The sequence below is a fragment of the Camelina sativa genome, chromosome 15 (genome assembly GCF_030686135.1).
Source record: "Camelina sativa cultivar CO46 ecotype springtype chromosome 15, ASM3068613v1".
Lineage (NCBI taxonomy): Eukaryota > Viridiplantae > Streptophyta > Magnoliopsida > Brassicales > Brassicaceae > Camelina > Camelina sativa.
In genome coordinates, this window is record NC_141894.1 from 23,459,870 (window position 1) to 23,470,699 (window position 10,830).

At 37.3% G+C, this 10,830-nt stretch overlaps 1 non-coding gene across 1 annotated transcript; it reads left to right on the forward strand.

Moving 5' to 3' along the window:
* The first annotated feature begins 10,492 nt into the window (after window positions 1-10,492).
* LOC147926982 (small nucleolar RNA R71) lies at window positions 10,493-10,599 on the forward strand. Its single transcript, XR_015583063.1, has one exon. It is a non-coding gene; the product is annotated as a small nucleolar RNA R71 (small nucleolar RNA).
* Window positions 10,600-10,830: the final 231 nt, after the last annotated feature.

A 10,830-nucleotide genomic window follows, 5' to 3' on the forward strand; every position in this document is an offset into this window, starting at 1 on the left:
TCATGCACTCGCAACTGCCGCGATGCATAGGCAATCACCTTCCCATGCTGCATCAGAACACACCCCAAACCAACTCTAGATGCATCCGTATAAACCACATAGGGTTCTCCCTGCTCAAGCAAAGCCAACACTGGCGCAGTAGTCAACATCTCCTTCAGGCTTGCAAAGCCTTCCTCACACTCTTCTAACCAGACAAAAGGAACATCCTTCCCTGTCAACTTAGTCATATGATGTGCTCTGCTTGCAAACCCCTTCACAAATCTCCTGTAGTAACCTGCCAATCAAAAAACTCCTGATCTCTGTGGCATTCTGCGGTCTAGGCCAATCCCTGATAGCCTGAATCTTCTCTGGATTTACGGAAACCCCCTCAGCAGAAACAATGTGACCTAGAAAGCCCATCTCACGCTGCCAAAAACTGCACTTGCTCAATTTAGCAAACAACTTCTGCTCCCGCAGCTTCTCCATAACTGCCCTCAAATGCACTGCATGCTCTTCAAGAATCTTAGAAAAATACCAGGATATCGTCGATGAAAATGATGACAGACACATCCAGAAAACTCCTGAAACACACTGTTCATCAATCTCATAAACGCTGCTGGCGCATTAGTCAACCCGAAAGGCATCACCATAAACTCGTAATGCCCATACCTAGTCCTGAAAGCAGTCTTCCTCACATCTGCCTCATCTATCAGTATCTGATGATAACCCGACGCCAGATCTACCTTAGAGAACCAAATAGCACCCCTCAACTGATCCAACAACTCATCGATCCTAGGAAGAGGATACTTGTTCTTCACCGTGACCAGGTTCAAACCCCGATAATCAATACACAACCTGAAACTCCCATCCTTATTCTTAACGAATAACACCCGTGCTCTCCACGGTGATACACTAGAACGTATGAATCCCTTGCCCCATAAATTCTCTAGTTACTTCCTCAGCTCCACTAAACAAATACTTAAGTATGCTGACATCAACTCGCTGCCACCTGAATATCAATCCTCTTGATCGTCCAAGAACCTCTGGTAACTTGCCTCTTAGGGAAACTTCCACAAGATAGCTTAATCCAAAATTAGCTTCCCGCTTAGCAATTCTCCACAGAAAATCATCAATACGAGCGTAATAAAGCAAACAAGTACCATACGTTCGCATATTCCGATTCACCGTATCAAATGCTTTGCAGGCAGCTAACTCAAACCACTTGACTTATTCCCTCCAACAAGCTTACCAAAACCTTGAATATTGCAACCCTGTCCATCTCCAATGAACGTAGTCCAACATTGTCGCAACGACTAGTTTATCCTGCCATGAAGGCTTCTCGTGAACTTATGTATCTGGCAAACATGCCTCTCCCGGCTCAAACCTGCTGTAACTCCCCTTCTCGGGAATCCAACACCACCGGCCTCACAATCCTAGCGCAAAGCCAAAAATTCATAACCGCTCTGGTCATAAAATCTTGGCCCACCGGCCAACATAATCCTAAAATCCAAGATTAAACCATCATCACTCTCGAGGTCTACATTCCGTCGTTATGTTCATACTCACGTCCTAGGAATTGCTTGCTCCCAACTCTTCCACTCTTAGGTCGCAACCTTGAGTCATACCGATCTCACTCTCAGACCAGCGTCTTCGAGTTATACCGTCTCACTCTTGGACCACAATCCTCAAGATCTCGGTATCAGGGGAATTACTCATATCCTCAGGAGAACAACATCCCCTCTGCCACTCTCGGAGCCCTCAGCCCCTCGAGCTATCGGTATTCAGGGGAATCACTATCCCCTCAGGAGCAACAATCCTTAACGACTATAAACATCTCTCGACACAAGTACCTCCTGTGGTCCGAGTATAACATTGCAATGTTACACCTGTCCACTCAACTTACATTATCCAACTGGATTAACCCCCAAACAGAGAAATATCTGCTCCAACTACATATGTCCACCTATCCGCCTCTCTAGGTCTGATACCTCTTGAGAATAATTTCATACTGGTCATCTACAACTACTCATCCTCTTAACATAAGGTGGAAAGTCCTCAACATCCGCAGCCCTCGGCTGCACCCCGCCACATGCGGCACAACTGGAGCCTACACTGGTACCCCTCTCGGTAACCGCTCCAACAGTACGCCAATAGATCCACCAAGCGATCATCTCGACCCTGGGCTCCACCTGCTGCAACCCCACACCTGGGTTCCCAGCACCCCCGGCACGCTCACCGGCTAACCCCTTCTGGTCCCTCCTGATACGCTTGCGACCCTCTGACGTACCTCCTCGTGGAACTCTGGATCACACACTCGCTGGCCTCGGGACCCGCCCGACAATGACCACGACCACGTCCCCCTCCACGACCAACAACTCAAACACCTTAACCACTGATCTTCCAAGAACAGAGGCTAACAAGCAGAAAACAAATCAATACCACACAAAGAAACATAACAATAACTCACCGTGGAATCTCATTGAAGGCTCGAAGAGGATGTTCTAGGACTCTATGCCACACACAATTGACTAACTGACATAATCAATCAAAGCATGAAATCCAAAACATCACAACAGAAACCTAGCGAACCCAAACCTAGAACCGTAAGGGCTCTGATACCAAAATGAAACGACCGACCCCGTTTTTTTTAATAATAAATAATAAATATAATATAATAAATAACTACCACTAGTGGTCCCATACCCACTAGCCACCTAACCACAATCACAACCAACAGCGGAATAACAATACCAACATCCAATAAATAATAATCCAATAAATATAAATAACCAATATCCATAGCATCAGCAATATCCAATAACCAAATAACAGAAATCATAGAACCAGCAACCTAGCAATGTTCTAATGACCCAACTCTAGCAACCTAGCAATGCCAGTCAACATAAAACCGAGTCCCTAGAACATCCTCCTCTTCATTGCCTTGATTCCACGATCACACTTTGCCTTTACCTGCACCACAAACACATATTGCAATGTATGAGTATTTTATAAACACTCAGTAAGGCAATTCTCCCATCTACTGGGCTATACACACAAGCAATAGAGACATCTCTAACCATCAAACAACATTCAACAATCAACAATAACAAACCAGGACTCTGCATCGACCGATACCAACATGCATCGACCAACACCAGATTGGAGGTTGCGTCGACTGACGCAAGATCTGCGTCGACCGATGCAAGGTTAACTTGCATCGACCGATGCAAGATGTGCATCGACCGACGCATGCTCGACATAACACGAAAACCCTAGAGTTTACGCGCCGTCCTCGCGTCTGCATCGACTGATGCACAAAGTGCATCAAACGATGCAATGCCGAGCATCGTTTTCCTCCAAAGCTTCTCGCCGGATCTTCGTTCCTGCAACCACGAAACTCGATCCCAAGCCACAAGAAAGCTTCCAAACGTCCCCAATAACAATCTAACCAGCCTAGCGACACATAACAAGCAAATCAGAGAGATCTCTAGCTTAGATAAGCCATGGTCATGCACTTACCTTTGCCAAGACGAAATCCAACCAAAACAAAGAAAAAAAACGCTTCTAGGAAGCTCCTACAACAATCTTAGCTACAGATCTCCTCAGGAACGCCCCAAATCTCCAAGAAATCACCAAGAACACTCAAAAACCTTTTCTCTCTTTCGCTTCCTCTCAAAAACGGCCACACTCGCTGAATGAGACAAAAAGTCGACTTAAGGGTTTTCCCTAACCCAAAACGCAGCGTTTGACTTAAGTCAAAACGCAGAAACTCGACCTTGCATCGACCGATGCACACTTTGCATCGACCGATGCAACTCCCAAACCGGGATTTTGGTTCACGGATGTTACAATAAAAAATTTAGAGAGACTTATAACATGTCGCAAGAAAGTATATGCATAACCAAAAGACAAAAAATGCATCAGGATTGAATTAAAGAGCCACTTCTTTCTCTCGGCGTAAACCATGAATCTATGGATATAAGGTTTTGGAGTTACAATTTTGTGAATAGTTTGAAAAGTTGCATCAGTGATAGAGATATTTGTTAATATTGTAGAGAAATTCATGAAAGTTTGTCCCTAGAAAAATTTTTTTTTGAAGAAGATTGGAGTTTTGTTCACTATCAAATGGAAGATAACTGAATAAAACTGTAGAATGTTGGTTTAGCAAAATACAGAGACAAAGAGGAAGGGGTTTTCATATTCTAATATTTAGAAGTTGTCAAAAAGAAAATTAAATAAAATTCTTATAAATTTTTTTTTTCTAGAGTTATATTCAAGAAATTGAAGAGCTAGCATGAAAGGAAGATGTCTATCTAAATTATATATTAAAGAGTTAATCAAGCTGCAATCTTGATAAATTAAAATGTTAGTATTTCATAGTATATAACTGAGAAGCTAAAAAATTATTTGTTACAAAATATGCATCCTTAGACGAAGCTTTCATTTGAAATATTTATTTAGAAGTTTTAGACAAGAATTCTAAAATGTTTAAACTCTCAAAAGAAAGTTGTCTATGCATGTATCTAATAATTCAATTATTCAATTGTAAAATCAAAAAAACCTATTTGAAGTATTAAAAACTATCAAAATCAAAATTATATTTTTCAAGATTTCCACACTTCAAAAAATAGATAAATTCTACATAAAAAAAAATTAAATTAGTAGCAACATGTTAAAAAAACGGTAAGCCATAAGCCCGCGCTTAGCGCGGGTATTCATCTAGTAAACTCATAAAAGTAGAAGATGCTTTAAAAATTAAAGCTCTTATACGAAAGATCAATCAATCAAATACTTTAAATAACAATGAAGGTATTCAAAACCCCAGTTATTAGATAGCTTGATTGTTTCTGTAACACTAAGGCCTTTAGTGACATCAGATTTTATATCAGATTTTGGCTTTTGATTATGCAAAATTTACTTTTTCAACCATTCATAATTTTTAAAAAAATAGATTTTCTAAATATCAGGGAAACCAGATTTTGGTAGATTTTACCAATTCCTTCATAGAATCCATGAACCACATTTTGTAAGTTTTTAGAAATAACTTTTGTTTTTTTTTGTTTTTTTCCTAATAGAAAAACTATAATAAATTCAATAAAACCTTCAAAAAAATAATCTTATTATATAAAGTTTGATGTCAAATTTACTAATTAACGAGATCGTGACACGTTTCAATAGTATCAATAAGATATCGACACATGTCCAGATTACTGCCTTAAAACTTATATAATATATAGAGTCTAAATAAATAATAAATAAAAATCAATAAAATAAAATTTAATATTTAATAGTATAAATTGATATTTCTCAAAAAGAAAAACATTTGATACAATAAAATTGATGTTGTGATTAATTATCACACTAGAGGCGTGCCTGCTCAATGACAAATAAAAACACTCACCTGCGGCATTAACTTTTGAGGAAACCAAAATTCCAAATATTAACCCACTTGTGATTTTTTAAAGTTTTTTCTTTGTTAATCATTATAATTTTAGTTAATATTTTGTTTGTATTTTTCATAATTTGAAAAATTCATAGTTATTTTAATAGATACTACATTTTTCATATATCAACATTTTATTATATTTTTCTAATAACATTTAATATCTCAATATAAAATCATTCAGTAATACAACAGTCATGCAATACATAGAACATACAAAATAATATATTTGTTAAAATAATTATGATTTGTTAACAAATTATGAAAAAATCTATGAACTAAAATAAATTGGAATAATTCTGATATGATAATGGGAAGCAATGAGGATGATCAAGTGGAAGCTGAGCTTGAACCTGAGGAGCTTGTAGCTGAGGAACCATTGCTTGTACCTAAAGGACCAGTGACCAGAGCAAAAGCTAAGCAACTAAGGAATGCACTAAATGGGCTTATTCAAGAGATTATGGCCAAAGAGAGCATGGGAATTTCTACTGTTGTTGATATCTCTCAAGTCCAGCATGATATATCTCAAGTCCAGCATGATATATCTCAAGTCCAGCATGATATATCTCAAGTCCAGCATGATATCTATCAAGTCCAAGATGATATCTATCAAGTCCAGCCTACTTTGAGCCTAATTCAAGTCTAAGAAAGTCCAAAATAATCACTTTATTTTGTGGTCTAAGAAGAGTGACGAAAATGAAGTTCAAGAGTCACCTTGGGAAGGGAAACACCAAGAGTTGAATCTTCATTCAACTATCTATCTTTATTGTCTTTTAGTTTCAAGAATAATTAATACTTGGCTTTGTTACCAAGTTTTCTATCTCTTTATAAACACATGTAATCTCATTGAGAAATCATTCAATCAAGAAATCTTTTATCTTTTATTTGAGAGTGGTAAACTCCTTTGTTCCTTTGGAACTTGTTCTTTCTCCTTGGTGGGTTACATCAAAGAGTTTTCGGTATATCAAGTGAATCCACAACACTTGACGTTGCCATTCACTAGCTGAGGATTGAAGAGTCGTTATAAGAGAGTCTAGGGCACAAGGATTTTCGGGATTAGTCTCACGCCTTGTCATCTGTCTCCGCGAAGCTTCTATCTAAAGTTCCATCGCCTTGCTTTGCTTGGTTTGTTTTAAGAGAGTTTGGGGCATAAGGATTTTCGAGTTCATCTCACGCCTTATCATCCATCTTCGCGAGCCATCAGAGTTCTAGGATTATCAGTCTACCAACCTTAGAGCGTCGATTCCTTGGGAGGATCACATCAAGTGGTATCAGAGCCCGCTCAATGAATTTTGGTATTCTTCTAATCAAAACCTTTCATCTTCTCATCTATCCACCTTTTCATCTTCTCATCTTCTTCTATATTTTCATCTCTTTCTTTCACCTTCTTTCTTTTTCATTTTTTCTATCTTTTGGAAAAAAAAAAAAAAAAAAAAATCGTTCTGATAAAAAAAAAAAAAAAAAAAAATCCATTCTAAAATATTTCTTTCTATCAATCTATTCCATTCTAATTCTTCTGTTTGGGTAACAAGTTACTAGAACACTTTGGTATCTCATTGAGTTGAGTGGGATTAGTTCTATTGGAACCTTGGAGAAAAAAACCACTACTGTAAGGACATTTTGAGAGATTGAGTGAAACACTTGTGGGAAACACTTGAGAGAAACACTTGTGAGATCTTTTTGTTTACTAACTTGTTTTGCAGGTAAAATGGCTTTTAACGAAGGAGAAAACTCTGAAATCAACAACCCTAGAAGAGAAGAGGTAGCAGGTCTTTCGCCAATACAAATGGAGGCATTAACGGGGCATTTTACGCGGTTGTTTCAGACTGAGATAGAGGCTTTTCACCAGCGGTTGGATAGAGCACCACAGCCTCAACATCAGTCCGAAGAGGAACCAGGTGGAGGGGTAGAGATCGGCCTAGACATAACAGAAATGAAGAAGACGACTACTACAGCCAAAGAGGCAATTCATCTAGTGAGGGTCAAAGGCGTCCAAGACGAAACAGAGAGGCTAGAGGGAGAAATGATGATGATTTGAGGGGGATCAAGCTGAAAATACCGCCATTCCGGTGGAAAGAATGATCTAGATGCTTACTTGGAGTGGGAAAAGAAAATGGAATTAGTCTTTAGGTGTCAAGACTATTCAGACCGCAAGAAGGTTCAAGTAGCTGCTACAGAGTTTTATGATTATGCGATCAATTGATGGGATCAACTGGTTACTAGTAGGATGCGCCGACGAGTCCAGCAAATGTAATTCGAGGTCATTCTAATATAATTCGAGGTGCAGTGGTTTAAGTCATTCTAATATAATTCGAGGTCTCACGATCATAACACAGCAAATGTTTTTTAATCATTCCTCTTTAATTGAGGGTAGAATGGGTATTTTATCTTCTTCTTCTTCCTCTAACTGCGCCGACAAACCCTAACCACAAACCAGTTGGATTTTTTTTTTTCGTTTTTTACTCAATTTTAGTTTGATTTCCAGTATATTTATACCCAAAACCTAAAGATCTACTCATAAATTGTCGATTTATAACCGAATTTTAACAAAAGCAAGTGAGTTTTTCACAGATCCGATTTTTTAGCCGAATACACTAAAATCGCGGCGACACCCCGCCGCCGAGCGATTTTCCGGCGATGAATCGGCCGCGGAGGCCGATTTTTAAAACAGGGGGTAAAACCAGTCATCATGATTTCATTCCTTAACCGGTTGGGTTTCTTTCTAAACCAAAACTGATGAATATTCTTTTGAACCTAATTTCTACTTTTGTCATGGACTTGAAATATATATAAAAAAACAAGGTATAGTCAGTTTAACTGAAGTAATTACTGAAATTATTATATCAATTTAAATTATTACTAGGGAGGTACCTGCGCTTTAAGCGCGGTAATATGATTTTAACAACAACAGTTTTGTTATTTTATGATATGTTACTTTTCTGATTTAATATGTAATAATTGACATATTTAAACATAGTATTTTATCTTTTGAAAAGTTTAAAATATTTTATTGGATTGTTAAGTACTTTTTGTGTTTGCATATATACAGAAAGGTTTATCTTACTAAAGATAAATAATACTCTCAATGTGAAATTTTAATTGAGTCTTTTAAATAAACAACTAAGTTGTAGTAAACAGATATTGAAATTCAATAAGTAAATTCTAAAATTTTTAAAGCGTAAGCAATTTCCAGTAGTTCAATATTATAATGTATTATCTCAATTACAAAATAAAGATGAGAGTAATGCAAAGTTGGATTTCAAGTAGCGGTTAATACAAACATACTAAATTTTATAGAAATTCAAAATAAGAAAAAAATAAACGGCCAACACCACATTCTTTACATTTGAGTGCCTAAGCTTTCACTTTGTTGCTTCATCACATGGTTTATATAATAACGTCCAGCAAATTCAGACCTGTAAATTATAAAGTGTTTTTAGAAATTTTACTTTAACATCATACAAAACTTGTTTTAATATACATAATTACATCTTACATACCCTGGTGATGCTCCAGTCCTTCAAACTCTGGTTTTATGAAGATCTTCGAAGAGGCCAAAGTGTTTTCAAGACACGGTGCACCTACAGACATTTATAATTTTAAGTGAATATATTGGTTACCTTATGATGATTATATCAGAACTAATTTATGTTACATACCTTCATATTCTCCCACCATCATAAACCGCATTACACATAACGCAGGTTCAGAGTTGTATATGAGATGGCACCCGCTTGATTGCCATATGGTCATGAATTGAGAAGCGTAGTTGTCTTTGAGACGACACTTCACAGTCTCACACCTACATGTTTATCAAATAAAAAAAAATCTTAACAGAGACAACTCTAAAACGTAATTGTCTTAAAGGTAGAGTAAATATTTGTTTACTTGCCATTAAACAACATGAGAACAACTTTATTAATATCAATGACACTCGCAGGCTTTCTTCTATCTTTCACATCCATTATACACGCACAAACATCTAGTTTGGGAAAAAGATAGAATTTAGGTTTCCAAAATGTAGCTAATCTATTTTTGGTAAAGTTTAAGTCGTACTTTTCTATGAGAAGGACCAATACACAAAGTTTCATAAATCCTAAAACGAATCTAGTTTTTTGAATACAAAGATACCAATTAACTATATTGACGGATTGTACCAAAATAATATAAAATCAATTAGAGAAATACTTACCGAAAGAGATGGGATGATCTATTCTTCCACGATATATGTCATCCAAATCCTCGAACCAAAAGTAATTCTTAGGACTCAATGATTCGAGCAGCGTCATATTGGTATCATCCGTAAATTTAATCTGATAAGGATGATGAGTATTCCTCTCCTCCATGGTTGGATTGATCACTTTGAAATTTCTAATACTGTACCACTCACCATCGTCGATATATTTTGGGAGTTTAGCGAGTGTATCGGGTAAATAAGGAGCTTCAATTGTGTCACCTTCACAGTTTAACAACAATTGTGTAAGAAGTCTTATATACAATAACTGTTAAAACTTGAAATTTAAGTAAAAATCATTCAACTAACAACCCTAACCTTTACATCCACAAGAAGTAGAACTCTTTTGGTAAAGAACTCTCTGACTCTCCAAGAATGTAAGACCTTGGCGTTGATACACCAATTAGTTCTTCCGGGTAGCAGATCAGCAATATGATCGAACCTCATGATTTTCTTAAATTAGGTTTTTTCTTGAATCTTCTCTGTTATCGAAAACAAAAAGGAGATTTTTGATTTGTAAGAATACAAAGAGTCACGACTAAACGTTGCGTCTTAATCTTTTTAGTTTCTCACCTTTAGTCTGATTATTAAAAATTCTAATATGATATAAATAAATACAGTTTTAATATAAGGTTTGTCACACTTGCATGTACAAAATACAATTTATGTTAACATATTGAAGATGCCAGCTCTTTGACTGAGCAAGATTCTCAACCAATTCCCAGCCTTCATCCACATGCTTGTTGAGGAAGTTCCCATTGGAAGCTATGTCAAGAAGCATCCTGAACTTTGGAAGGACTCCTCTATAAAGTGTGCTTAACAATGACTCCATACTGAATCCATGATGAGGGCACTGAGTTTGATAACCTTTGAATCTCTCCCAAGCTTCACAAAAGCTTTCATTGGACTTTTGAGCAAATCCAGAGATCTCATTCCTCAGCCTTGCTGTCCTTGCATTGGAGAAGAATTTGGCAAGGAAAGCCTTCTTACACTGATCCCAAGTAGTGATAGCACCAGTAGGCAGAGTCTTCTCCCACAAATGAGCCTTGTCCCCAAGAGAGAAAGGGAACAACCTCAGTTTGAAACCATCTTCACTTACTCCATTTATCTTTGTGAGGCCACAGATTCTGTCAAACTCATCAAGATGATCAAGTGGGTCCTCCATAGGCAATCC